The sequence below is a fragment of the Petaurus breviceps genome, unplaced genomic scaffold, assembly GCF_028583685.1.
Source record: "Petaurus breviceps papuanus isolate PSGF00001 unplaced genomic scaffold, PetGlider_PUasm1.0 90535, whole genome shotgun sequence".
NCBI classification, from domain to species: domain Eukaryota; kingdom Metazoa; phylum Chordata; class Mammalia; order Diprotodontia; family Petauridae; genus Petaurus; species Petaurus breviceps.
In genome coordinates, this window is record NW_027187270.1 from 166,806 (window position 1) to 180,683 (window position 13,878).

Sequence of the window (13,878 nt, forward strand, 5' to 3'; positions counted from 1 at the left end):
GAGCTCTAATGCAATCCTTCCTAGAATCATAGTACTCTTCTGTGGTTTAGAAGGCAAGGGCATTGTGGGGAGGGCTGTTGAACAGATCTCCCTTCCCATGGGATCATTATTGTTCAAATAGCAGCATGATGGTGGGGGATGGTAAAGTCGAGCTCTCTTTGCCATCCCCATGATGTGACTTTAGTCTTTCAGCTATATGGACAATCCTCTTCTTTATCTAGAATTTCTCATAGTTCAACTGTCCAACCTCTCAAACTTGAGGTCACTGATGAGGCAGTCACAAAGGCCGGTGCTGTTCAGAAAATGACTCTTTGCTGTCTAAAATGCTAGATTCGAACATCATGTTGCCAAGGTAATTTCAAATCCCCTTCTTTCAGATAGGAGTTTGGGTTTCCTAAATATTATCTGTGAACTCTCCTCTCCAGACAAGTAGACATGCCCATGTCTGTTTCTTCCATGTGCTTCTGCAGGAAATCTATTAGTGCTCCAGTAGCTGCCATCTCTTGGGCTGAGGAAGTCAGTCCGCTCTAAAGAATTCCAATCTCTGACATGCACAGAAAACTGCAAACAAGTCTATGGGCCTCCCAAGGCAGCCATTACCAGTTCCTTGGGGGAAGGAGACTGAAAATACAGATGTCCCAGACTCCTTTCATTCAGGTCTACTCTACTTCAGGCTAGTTTGTCTTCTGAATCTGGAAAGATGAATAAGCAAAAGCCTGAACTGTTCTGTCAATTTGCTTTTAGAGAGTTTGGAGAGGGGAGGCTCCTCTCAGAAGAGTTTATCTTCCTGAGCCCTGGCCAGCCAGTTAGTCAGTCCTCTCGGAGTCAGCTTCACTCACTAGAAACTAGAAACCAGTCAGTACTTGTCAGGTATCTTCTTTTTCCCCCAAAGCAAAGGCATTAAAAAAATTGCACAGCAAGAGAATGTGTAGTAGATCCTTTGTGCTATAAACCTGGGGTACTCTCGGTACTCTCTCCTGGAGAGAGTGAACATGCGTAGGGATCACATATAATCAGGCTGGCCTCATGTGGGGACCACATGTGGCCAGGAAACATGTTTGGAGGAACAACTCACATCTCTGATGCATCAAAACCCACCAACATCCTACACCAGGCATGACGAACCTGAGGCCTCAGGTGGCCCTGTAGGTCCTAGAGTACAGCCCTTTGACCAAATGCAAACTTCACAGAACCTGCCCTCTCTTGTCTTTGTGAAAAGAAATTTTTAAAAACAGCTTGGCCTTTTGCTTATTCACATTTTCCCATTCAGAAGGCAGATCAACCTCAATTAGATTTTTACAAGGGGCAACTAAATGGTGCAGTGGCTAGAGTGCTAGGCCTGGAGTCAGGAAGACTCATCTTCTTGAGTTCAAATATGGTCTCAGACGCTTAACAGCTTCGTGACCCCTGTTTGCCTCAGTTTCCTCATCTGTCAAATGAGCTAGAGAAGGAAATGGCAAACCACTTCAGTACCACTGCCAAGAAAATCCCAAATGGGGCCATGAAGAGTTCGTCACGATTGAACAACAATTTACTGAAAACATAGCAAGAAGTAAAGAACAAAAACTAAACATTTGGCCCACCCTACTATTCACTGTAGGGATATCCCTAGAACCATTAGTGGAAGAAGCAGCCAGTCTGCCATGCTACTAGGCAAGGGTTTGTTCCTCTGGTCTGCACTGGCTTCTTATCTGTCACTGGACCTCTGGGGGATTCTTTGAGTTTTCTAAGCTCCCAGGGTCACACCCTAGTACTCTCTGTCTTGATTCTCATTCACTTAAGAACAAGAAACAACAAATGCAAAGAGGCAAAGAAACAAGACTCATCATATGTTCACCAGACAGCCACAGAAGCCCTGCATATGCTCAGAAGTGAGGGCAGTGCCCCTCCATTGTGTGGCATCATGCACATCCCCACCCATGTTGGTTCCACCCAGCAGAGCCTTCTTGTGCATACTCTGAGGATTGGACCTCCCAGTAGCCAGCCCGACCCCCCTCCCCGTTCCATGCATATTCATTATGTATGTTTAGTACCATACCAATATATCATGTTCAATGACAGGGTAGCCAGGTGATTCAGTGGGTAAGAGCACTGGGTCTGAAGTCAGGAAGACTGAGTTCAAATCTGGCCTCAGACTCTTATTAGCAGTGTGACCCTAGGCAAGTCACTTAAGTTCTGTTTGCCTCAGTTTCCTCACCTGTAAAATGATCTACTGCACATAATAATAGCACAGAGGTGTTGGGAGCATTAAATACAATAATATTTGTAAAGTGTAAATAGTAGTCACTATGTGAATGTTAGCTATTATTAATCAATCATTAAACATTTATTAAGTACCTATTGTGTGCCAGGCACTGTGCTAAGCTCTGGGGATACAGCAGGAGGCAAAAGACAGTTCCTGCTCTCAAGGAGCTTACAATCTATTATGTTATAATTATAATCCATTATGAAACATACACAAAAATATAAATTAAAGAATGGGCTGAAATAAACAGTATTGTAAAAATAATTGTACTTTCATTAACCTTAAAAGCCCCTTTCTGCTTTCACTCTAAATACTATTAATGATATTGTAATGAGAGTATTGTGATTAAATATGCTTCATTATTCTTGAAAACCTTGGTTTGACCCTTTGTGATTTAGCAATTCAAAGTTCATTTTATTTTGATCCTTGGTTTTAGTGGTTGTCAGAGCTGAAAAAGACACTTTGGCAAAGATGTGTAAATCCCACTGGGAGAAGTGCATCATCGGCTGCACTGACTAAATCATGATCCTCATTTTTCAATCCTATCCTCCAATGATGCAAGCATTTCTGGTTGAGAATCAGCTAGTGAACTTCCATCTTCCCTGTTGTCAATCAGTTGAAATAACCAGAAGGAGTTACATTTCATATTTTTAACCAACGAATTCAAAACCCACTGAAAAAATGGAAAATTTTGAAACAGGTTAGAAAATTCTTCCTCCACAGGTTTTTTTTAAGTATGTTGTTATGACAGTTTTATGGATTATATACTTACATCATTTTTGGCAACAACAGCTTGGGTTTTAAATGTGTTGCTAATCTTGATGCTTCTTACTGTCATAAGCTAATATCTCAAGACACAATATACACTTAGGACAAGGTTCATTGTTAATAGTGGGTGTAAATACATATTTCACCTAATCTTCTGTCTAATTTTGAATTTTTCTGGCTGATGTCTCATGAGATTTGATTAGATTGTCGTTTTTTTACCTCTTTATGTGGCTGATAAAGAGCTCCTGTTAGGAATCGTCAGCTATGCTGTTTTCTTGTTGTTTGCTTGTGTTTACATTATTGGCATTATTTTCAATCTTTGGCTTCTTTGCAGGGATCTTTTGAAGTCCATGGTCCATTTTCTGAGGGCTAGTTTAGTTAAGCCTAGATAATATAATCTGTAAAGCTACTTATCTGAGCACACATGAACAGAAAACATCACAATACTCTGAAACTTAATGGAGGTCCCTGTCCATTCCTGGTCTTCCCTTGGGTCATCTTACATACTGTGTGTGACATATGATCATCTGACATATGGACCAAAGGAAGGTGTTAGTCTCAATACATATATATTAGTAAAACTTAATTTCTTTTTAATTTTTTAGATACAGTTGAAAATAAATGAAAAGTTTCATATTTTCTTCCCACACCCCAATGTATCATTAAATATACCTTCTAGGACATACCACTGTGCTAGAGCATGGTAGAAACCTAGAGTGCTTTTTAAACACTTACTGCTTTAAAGGCACTGTTCTAGGGATATAAATATAAGCAATTAAAACAGCCTCTACCCTCAGAGAGCTTCCATTCTAATGGGAGAAAACACCTCAGAAAGGAGGACTGAAAAGGGAGGAGTACCCGAGTCTAGGTGGGGACACAGCAAAGACACTACAGGAGGTGGCCTGGAGGCCTGAGTAAAATGAGGCCATCTACGAGAGCCCAGCTAATAAAAGCCTGGTACGGTGACTCGAACTTTTCACATCTCACATTTCCTTTGAGCTACTGCAGTTCTGCTTTGCTTTTCTTTGAGGTGAGCCTGCTGTGCTGGTGTCCTGTGCCCATGCTCACAATTGATTCAAAGTTCTTGAGAGATCCCCAGTGTTGTTGTGAGGTTCAAATGAGATAATGTTTGTAAAGGGCCTAGAACATATTAAGCACTAATGAATGTTAGCTGTAATAATTATCTTTTTATTAGGATTGAAGGGGATAATCATTTGAAAGAGTTTAATAGAGTGACTGGCACATATTAAATGCTATATAAATGTTAGTTATTATTGTTATTGGAGTCAAAGGAGAGAATAATTGTAAAGAGCTTAGCACAGTGCCTGGCACATTTTAAGTGCTATATAAATGCTGCTGTTGTTACTACTGCTACTACTACTACTACTACTGCTGCTGCTGCTATTATGCTGGGGAAAACACCTTCCAGTTCCCAAACAAAGGTTTACTCACTGTAAACTCACCTGCTTGGTTGATCAAGGATTTCATCTAGGTGACTCCCTTGATCAACTCATGTAACACTAGTAATATAGTAATATGAGTAATTACTTTGGTATGTGCTTTTTCTCCCCAGGAGAAAGTAAGTTCATGGAGGGCAGGGATGATTTGTTTCTTTTTTTCTTGGAGCCCAGCCTGGTACATTGCACATAGAAGGCATTTAATAAGTGTTTGTTGAATTGAATTTGAAAGGACTTCAGTCTTTGGGGAGGTTAAGGGTCCCCTAAATCCAATCCAATACTGTTGTTGCTGGTACCCAGCTCCATTCTCTCCTCCACACAACAGTTGTGTGGGTTCATGGAATGACCCCAGCAGCCGAGGTGACCTAGAACTGACTGTGTGGCACAGAGCCAGGCCAGAGATCTGAAAGATTTACAGCAGCAGGAGGGGAGTGAGAGAATGGTCTGAAGTTCAAGGTCCCAAAGTATGAGGCACCTTGCTAAGCCTCACTATTGCAGGTATACAGGAGGTGGTATGAGGGAATCAAAGGTCACCATGGCTCACAATATGGACTAGATGAGAGAGAAGTTCAGGCTGGTGGGATTTGGGTAAGGTTAGGGTGAACCAGTCCCAAATGGTTCCAAGGGAGCTGTTGCTCTGGCAGAAGCCTCAGGTTTCTGAGATTTTTTATCCCCAGCTAGCTCAGGACTAGCTAGTTGACCCCATCTCTTCAGTGGGAAAGGGAAGAGAATACGCATTTATATAGCACCTGTGCTAAGCCCTTTTATAAGATGAATATTATCTCATTTAATCTGTGCAACTTTTATATTCTTTTTTTTTTTTTTGCTTTTTTGGAGGGGGAAGGCAGGGCAATTGGAGTTAAGTTACTTGCCCAAGGTCACATGGCTAGCAAGTGTTAAGTATCTGAGGTTGGATTTGAACTCAGGTCCTCCTGACTCCAGGGCTGGTACTCTATTCACTGTGCCACCTAGCCATCCCAACCTTTATATTCTTAAGGGATGTCTCTTCTGCTGGTTGAGGTAAGCTCCCACTTACTTGAATTAGAGGGAGCTGTCTTGATTGATCCAAGAAGATCTGCCAATTTACCTTTTCTGGGTGAGACCTTGGCCTCTTCTTCACCACAGCTCTCCCCTCCCAGGGAGCAGGAAGGCCAAAGTCCTCCAGGGTGGGCAAGAGGCAGACTCCAGCTTTTGCATGGCTATCAGAGCCTGACTGATGGTGTCATATTTAGTATATGGCCTTGTTTCATGAGACAATGAAAGATTATCCTGTATGGGCATATATACCCCCAGGAAAAGGATAAGGTAGACTCATCCCAAAGCAGAATAGAGGACATTCAGGAACCTCTCTGAGGTGGGGCCCTAGCTGCTCAGAAGTGAAGCACCACTTTGTAGTGGTGGGAAATAATGGATATGAGACAGTGCGTACACTGCTAGATTTGATTGGTGTGTTGGTTAATTTTGCTTTCTATTTGGAAAAAGAGATATTGAAAAAATGCAAGATATCAATAAAAGGAAAAATTTAAAAATAACATAAGAAAGTTAAGGGTTTGGGAAGGAAAAAAAGGAAGGGATAAAGGTTATTTAATAGAGACCAAATCTAGATATGCTTTCTCCTTTCACTTTATGCATTTCAGTGAATGACTGTCTAATATAAGTTAGGAAGCATCACATTCTTCACAGCTGGATTGCAAGAGTCTGAACCATCAAATGAAAAGAAACTAGCTAACATTTTTATCAAAGCGCCTCACTGTGAAACCATAACATTGGAAATGATCTCTAAACACGGTTTTCAGTGACAGGCAGAACAAATTCACTGGATCCCGTCCAACCATACTAGTTAAGTGCTTTCTTTTGAAAATTAAAATATGTTTTGTTGAATGCTTTGTCAGATAACTTTGCTTCACTTTTCTTTTTAATGTTTTCTGAGTAATTTGGTAATGTGTCTGCCATGAGCATGGTATGTTATGCTTTATTGAGAAAATAAAATGGTCATTTCATGTGTCTTCATCTCATGTATCCATTTACCTTTTAGAGAAGGAATTACTTTTTCAGTGTATAAATTAAAATACATGCTGGCCACTCAATCATTTTTGAACATATTAAAATTAATTAGTAAGGATTGACTGTATTGAGTATTCCTATTTCACACAGACATTTTTATTGAGAATTTATTTCAGTGCTTCATGTGTTATGTTTTATAACAAGATATATTTAATAATATTAGCTAACATTTATACAGTGTTTTAATATTTGCAAAGCCCTTTAGATATGTTATATAATTTGGTATTTGGGAGATCATTGTTTTAGAATTGAAATCTATTGTTATTCAAATGAAATGTATTTAATACACTATTCACTGAAATGCTGTTATTGTTTACTGACCTCTAGGTCACTATCCCCAACTTTCTCATTGACTTTAGCCTCTAACTTTAGTTTTCCCTTTACCCCACTTCCACTGCCTTTCTTGGCAACTTCATTATTCCTGGTGCTGACCCCTTCAACAACCTGACACACACTTTCTCAGGCTCTAACAACCTCTGCCTCCATCCCACCTTAGGCACACACTGACTTGATCCTGCTATGGCCCTCTTCACCTCATGGGATGGCAACATCTTCACAATACAGAACCAGGAAATGCTGCTCTCCAACTTTAACAACCTGCCTTTCTACCTCTTCCATTCTCTTGTACATGTTCAGTCTACTTTCTACCTCTATCATGGCTAAGTTTTAGCTAAGTTGTCTTAGCTGTTGCCCTAGAACACCTTCCGACCTTCTTCAGTGTGAATCTTCATCCCTCTAAGTTTTCTGGTTTGTTCTGCAGTACTGCTGACCATCCTAGGAGAAAGTACCAAATGGGCCCTAGCCCTTGTTTCCAATTGACAATCTCTCTGTGCTTAGCCGCATTCTGGCTCATTTGCCATAGTCTCTGTTTCTAACCTTTCTCTTCCCTCATTTCTCTAAGTTTACCACCAATCTAACACAATAGTGGTAGGGATCCGGCCTGGATCTGTGATTTCACTGGTGTAGGGAGCTCCTGAGTGAGGATACTTCTACCAATAGAGGGCAACACCTTTTTTATAACTCACTCTTCAGAAAGTAACGTAAACACTGAGAAATGAAGTGACTTGTCAATGTGTTCAAGGCCATTTCTCCATCCACTGAACCACATAGCTTTTCCCACCATCTACCTAGGAACCGTGAGTGTAATCAAAGACAAGGTTAATCTGGAATGACCTGTTCTTGAAGCCGTTCTAACTCTTTGTATAGTCATTGCTTTCTTTTCTATCTGTTGACTTAAAATTACTTTAATAATAATTTCTGGAATTTTGTCAGGAATACAATCAGGTCCACCTGTCTTTAGTTTGCAGGTTCTGATCTTTTTACTTTTCTTGAAAATTGTGAAAATTTTGCCTTTTTCCAATCTTGTAGCCCCTTTCTTGTTCTTCATGAGGGGCTCAATCATCACATCTGCCATCATACTTTTCAGTACCTTAGGATGCAGTACATCTAGGCTTGGTGACTCAAATTCATTAAGGACTCCTAGGGGGTCTTTTACTATCTCCCTACTTGCCTTGGCATTTAACCCCCTGGTAACCATTTTTGTTATGGCCTTTGTGCTCAAAAGATCATTCTTCTTAGAGGAAACAGAAGCAAAAAAATAAATAATAAGTAAAAATGAGTAACTTTGACTTCTCTCCATTTTCCAGTATGATCCACCTCAACCTGCAGTCCTAGCCTGTCTTTGATCTCCTCTTTTGCCTAATGTAGCTAAATCTGCCTCCAAATGAATACTTTTATCGTATATAGTATTCCTTTCCAGGCTCAACTTATTCTGAGCTTTAGCACTCCTGATGCTATTCTTATCAGACTGTGTTACGCTTTTGTATTCATCTACCTTTGCTTCCATCTTTTATGTCTAGGATCTGTGTGTTGTTCATGTAGGCTATATGTATTTCCACATGGATCATCTAAATGAGGCATGAATGTGTATATATGTATACCTAGCTATATCTGGAATCTTGACCACTCTTTTCCAAAGGAAACTTTGAGTACTGACTAGAGTGGGGGTGGAGAACCTGCAGCTTCCAGGTCACATGTGGCCCTTTAGGTCTTCAAGTGTGGCCCTTTGACTGAATCCAGACTTCGCAGAACAAATCCTCTTTTCTGTTTTGTGAAGTCTGGATTTAGTCAAAGGGCCATACTTGAAGACCTAGAGGGCCACATGTGGCCTCAAAGCTGCAGTTTCCCTACCCCTGGACTAGAGGGAAAAAGATGGAGCCACAAATCTCACTAAGAGTAAGATATTTCAGCTCATCTGAGAGTAGGGGGGCTGCAACTCACTCAAGGGGTAGTTCTTCAAAGTCTCCCAGGATGCAAGCTGGAAATCAGGGACATGTTGAGGATTTAGATTTCCCCCACATTTCTGCATTCCAAAGCCTGTTTTCTTTCTCTTCGGGTCTCTCCCTGAAGAGTTAGAAACTGCAATGTCTTCTAAGTCAGAAGGAAGAAGGTCTCTTCTCTCCAAAGTCCTTGTGTTAACTTTGCTCCTCATGCAAGGACACAGTGTCATGTCATCATTTGCTCCACCAACAATGAGAGTCTTATACAAATGCTCTAGGCTCAAGGCCTTTTAAAAATTAAGATGATCCACAAGTCTAAATCCCATTTTCATATGTCATCTTCTTCATCAACTACTCACTTCCCATATTTCTTTCTGTCGTTAAGAACAAATACAATTCTAATTGGATATCTTATTCCATGGCAACAAAAAAAATGTCATTAACCTCTTCTATGGTTTCTCCATGTTGGAGCTCAATGCAGTTTTTATCAACTTGATTAAATAGAATTCAGTTTACACCGTCTCCATATGAGTATTTCAAGTCTACAAAGTGCTTTGAGATCTTTCTGTGAAAGATCACCAGCACATGAGGAAGAATTGGTGTTCTAATTCTTCTTTTCTCTAATTCTAGTTTCTTTTGGTGCTTTAATTCTTTCTTGCTTCTGAGTGTGTGCAAACTGTTATAAAATACTTTTATGATCGACTTCTCTCATTCCACCTTCCTCTTAGATGGCTTTTAGTCTAGACCCTAGCACTGAGATCATCATATCATAGATTGACAGCTGGAAAGCACCTCAAAAGTCATCTAGGCCAACCTCCTCATCTTACAAATGAGGAAAATGAGGCATAGAGATATTTAGTGACTTGGCCAACATCACAAAAGTTTGAATTCTAGGGCTTATGCCTCTGAGACTGGTGTTTTTTTGAGTTCAAATAACTTGTTGTGTGACTTTGGTCAAGTTATTTGAACTCTCTGGTCCTTGTATGGTAAGTGAAAAAGTTTGACTTCTGAGGTCCCTTCCAGATCTAAATTTGTGATCCTGAGCCATAGGACCATAGATCTTAACAGGGGACATCTAGTCCAACCCCCTTGTTTGGAGCATGAGGAACTGAGGCCTGGAGAAGTAAAGTCACTCGTCGCAAGCCTATGGATGACTTCAACTCTCAGGTTCTGTCTAGCTCCAGTGATTCATAATTCTAACTATTTTCATTTTTCTCACTTCTTCTCTTCCCCTGGTTGAGGATGGCAGCAGTTGATGGGGAAGGATAAGCTCCATCATTCATTCATTCATTCAACAGGTATTTTTTAAGTGTGTACTAAGTGGGTACTTGTGCTGGGAAGTGAGGGTTAATGATCACCCCCAATGCTCTGTTTCTCTTCTCCATTTCTAGGAGTCATGTAAAAAAAATAATACAGCTAGGTCTAGATTAGTATGAATAATAAATCCTTGAAGTGATTGCATGTATTTGAATTCACACTATGGAAGTTATAATTATGTAAAATATGGTCATTGGTTCCAGCCCAGTGGAAATATGTAGTGTGAATTCAAATACATGCAGCCATTTCACAAGATTCATTATTTGAATGAATTGGGATCTAACTACCTAACAGTAAAAAAGCCTTTTGTGGGAGAATCCCAAAAACAAATCCTAGATTTTCGGAGTTGGAAGGGACCTCAGAGATCATGCAGTCTCACCTCTATCTGACCATGAATATGCTCTACAAGATTATTTTCTTTCAAAAGGCAATAAAAATGAAGGGTTAGCATGTTTCAGACCCAAGAAAGCCAGGGTAATTCTGTACGTTCTATTAGTAACAACTATATATTCAAATAATTTATAAACAAACCCAGTTGTTTTCAAGATACTTTAGAGGTAGATATTCATTGTGAACTGAGCTATTTAATATACTTTATCACTCACAAGCTCACTGAAAATGTGAACTTAAAGATAGCTTTCTTAAATGCTTTAATAGATCTATAATCTATGTGTGGACACTCCGTCTCCTAATAGTCAATCAACAAGCTTTTATTAAGAGCTTGCTAGTACCAGCCACTGTCTAGGCACTGGAGATAAAAAGACAAAAGCAAAAAGTCCCTGCCCTCAATGAGCTTGTATTCTAACCACTGAAGATCACAGTGCATATATACTTTTTCACCCTGTATGACAGTTGTTTTTATCTTCTCATTAATTCCCCATAGAGGATCTATCCAGTGTACCAGAAGCCTTCCTCTAAGGTCTAGATCTTTTTTACATTTTTGTGGTGCTGTTATAGAACTCAGGCTTTCCATTTCTTTGTTATACTTTATTCTTGCTATCTGACTAGTCCACATCCTTTTCTGATTTTATATTTCTTGGATGATTTGAGATGGAATCACCAGAACAATATTGGTGTTAAAAAGATAGGTTTTCATTTCAGGTAGCATCCTGGGATTTCTGAAATTGTTATATACTTTCTTAGTTGCATTACATTACATTCTCTCATCCTGTTCAGTTTTGGACCCAGCTTACTGCCTCACTGTAGTACCTGGTCAACAAATTGTACATTAGTATTGACGGACTTCCCTCCTGCTTCACTGCCTTGTCATGGTAGAGAGGCTTGTGTAGCTCAATAAAACTATAAACCATGTTGTGCAGGGTTATCCAAGACACTTTCAAACTGTGGTGCTAGAGAAGACTTTTGAGAGTTACTTGACAGCAAGGAGATCAAATCAGTCCATACTTTAAAAATTTATTCAGACTATTTGTTGGAAGGACAAATGGAAGCTGAAGCTTAAATACTTTGGCCACATAATAAGAAGACAGGGCTCATTGGTAAAGCCCCTGATGTCGAGAAAGACTGAAAACAAAAGGGGCAGGAGACAGCAGAGAATGAGAAGACTAGTTATCTTAAAAATTGGACCCCAATAATTTCAAAATTGGGCTACCTCCAGCATGGTTGTTTTCTTTTTTCTTTTTTTTTGGCTTTTTGGAGGGGGGAAGGTAGGGCAATTGGGGTTAAGTAACTTGCCTGAGGTCACACAGCTAGTTTTTTTGTGTGTGTTAAGTGTCTGAGGCTGGATTTGAACTCAGGTCCTCCTGACTCCAGGGCCAGTGCTCTATTCACTGCGCTACCTAGTCACCCCATAGCATGTGTGTATTTGTCCAGGTCTAACTTTTCTTTTTGCCTTCATCTGATTCTTATATAGCAATCTGGTAGTAAGGTATTAGAGTTCCATTGGGGTTCTGCCGACATGGATAGTGAGTTAGATTATTGGAGAAACACTGGTAAATTTGGGGCATTTTTGGGCTGTTTGTTATCTGCCCTTCACTTGCATCTATATGTGTTCTAGGGTGATAGTTGGTATTAGGAACTTGGGATGATCTGAGTCAGAGTGAAAAAAAGAAAACAGGTGTGTTCCCAAGGTTACAGAGGACACAAATACCTCTTTAGGAATGGCAGGAAGTAGCTTCAGGTATTCAGTTCAGAGGCTGAGAAGCAGACCTGGAAGCAGTGATTAATGGAGTATGGAGGGATGACTGGTGATTGTGGTAAGAGTGTGTGCAGCGAAAGTGAGAGAACAGTGTGCTTTGGACCTGCATTTGGTGTGGTTATATATGTGATTGTATGCCAGACACTGGAGGGTGTGTTCCAGGGCAAGTGCAAACTTCCCTCCTTTCTTCTTCCTTCCCCCGCCATGATTCACAACACACACACACACACACACACACACACACACAGAATTATTCCAACAGAATGATCTAAGATGAAAACTCTATAAGATCAGAGCACATCTCATATTGTTGTTGTTCAGTCGTTCAATCGTGTCCAACCCTTGGTGATCCCAGGGACCATATCATGCCAATACCATCCATGGGGTTTTCTTGGCAAAGATACTAGAATGGTCTGCCAATACCTTCTCCAGAAGATTAAAGCAAACAGAAGTGAAGTGACTTGCCCAGGGTCACCCAGCTAGTGAGTGTCTAAAGCTGGATTTGGTCTCAGGTCTTCCTGATTCCAAGCCCAGTGCTTTATCTACTGAGCCACCTAGCTGCCTCATTGTCTCATATAGCATACCTCAATCAATGGTTGCCAGGTTCCTTTTGGTTTCCTTTCAGGAAGAAATTCTTCAGGGTGACATACAACATAGGGTGCCATGACAGTATTATTACAATTAAATCTCATGCCAAACTTTTCATAGATTCTTTTTCTCTCTACTCTTTCACTATTTTTTGAGGCATAATTGCTCATAATCTACCATCCTTCTCCTTTGTTATATTTTGCACATGTTATTTCCATGATCCATCTCTTGACAAGAAATCACGGAATGATGACACCTCAGAGTCAAAAAGAACCTCAGAGGCTGTAGAATCTACCCTGCACCTCCCTACTCTACAACATCCCTGAGAAGTCATTAGATGATTGATTCTGCCATGACTCCAACATAGCAATTAGTTTCTTCTCTGTTATAATATAGTTGAGAAGCAGTAGAATAGATACAAGGTCGGCCACAGAACCAGAGAGACTGCATTCCAACCCTGCTGCTGACACATACCACGTGGTCATGAGTGAGCCAGTTAGCCTCTCCATGCCCTCTTTCTTTGACTGTCAGCTAGAGACAATTTATTGATCTGCATTGGGGGAAACAGTTTCCATGTGCATAGTTCTTTAAATCAGTGAAATAACAGGTTTGGACCCTCCATCCTCAAATGATATAGTTAATTTCATCCTCTGTGACATTGTTCAGTGCTCACCATGTCTAGTACCTTCCAAATATCTTCTTTTTTCACTCTTTGTTTTAGTATTTTTTATTAAATTTTATGTTTATTTTTAGTTTATATCATTCGTTTCCACAAGATTTTGAGTTACAAATTTTCTCCCCATCTTTCCCCTACCCACCATCCCAAAACAGCAATACCACTGAATACCCCCTCCCCCAATCTGCTCTCTCCTATATCCTCCCCTATCCCCCCTCCGACTTTCCAATGGATCTCTATGCCCCAGTGCCTGTATATCTTATTCTCTAGTTACAGGTATACATATATATATATATATATATATATATATATATATATATATATATATA